Genomic DNA, 768 nt, shown 5'->3' with positions numbered 1-768 from the left:
AGATAAGTACGTCCGCCTGTGTGTGTGTATATATGTATGTTGTGGGTATGGCATTAACCTGCATCCAGCTCTCAGGTTCCAGTTCAGCACTTCTTGAGTTGTTCGGCAACGTGGAATCACCCCTAATTACCATTAGTCTTAGGTCAGCGTAATCTTTAAATAGATTTCCAAATGATAGAGAGGGCTCCTGTTATTATTGACAAAATCGTGGAAAAGTCAACTCGTCCAGGGAAAGATATACTCTCACAGAAAACTTGTGGTCAAAATAGTTCATCACCTTGCAATGCTTGTCACTGGAACTTACTATGGCCACAGAGAGACGGGCCAAAATATTGTACGAACTTTTGTCACAGAAATCTAATGCGGTACATATATCTCAGTATCATTTTTAATGTTTATAAAATCCTATGGCGATGGACGCGTGGTATAAAGAGTCATTCGCGCAAATGTAAGGGTGAATGTAACTCAAAGCAATCAGGTTTAATATGAGATGGCTATTATATAACAATATAAGACAATCAGCATGTGTATGTATATATGTGTGTACATTTGTGTGTATTTGTAACTTTGTCACATTTTTAAAAAAATTGTATTCCCATTCTGTATTTGAGTTTCGAATATATATATATATACATAGCTATATATTGATATACTTTTCCGTTTTATTTTTCAGTAGATTAACACTAAACTGTGACAGCAACTACACCACCTCTATGTCCAATACAACTGTATACTAAACGACAGAGTAGATCAACGCACGTATTATAT

At 35.8% G+C, this 768-nt stretch overlaps 1 long non-coding RNA gene across 1 annotated transcript in view; it reads left to right on the top strand.

Annotated features, from left to right (window-relative positions):
• Positions 1 to 762, top strand: part of LOC128249841 (uncharacterized) — a 238,133-nt gene extending 237,371 nt beyond the window's left edge. Inside the window, exon 3 of the long non-coding RNA XR_008265962.1 lies at positions 674 to 762. This is a non-coding gene — a long non-coding RNA (uncharacterized LOC128249841). The remainder of the gene's footprint in view (positions 1 to 673) is intronic.
• The last annotated feature ends 6 nt before the right edge of the window (positions 763 to 768 follow it).

The sequence above is a fragment of the Octopus bimaculoides genome, chromosome 18 (genome assembly GCF_001194135.2).
Source record: "Octopus bimaculoides isolate UCB-OBI-ISO-001 chromosome 18, ASM119413v2, whole genome shotgun sequence".
NCBI classification, from domain to species: Eukaryota; Metazoa; Mollusca; class Cephalopoda; order Octopoda; family Octopodidae; genus Octopus; species Octopus bimaculoides.
The sequence above is the reverse complement of the archived record's forward strand: the minus strand, read 5'-3'. Positions and strand labels throughout refer to the sequence as shown.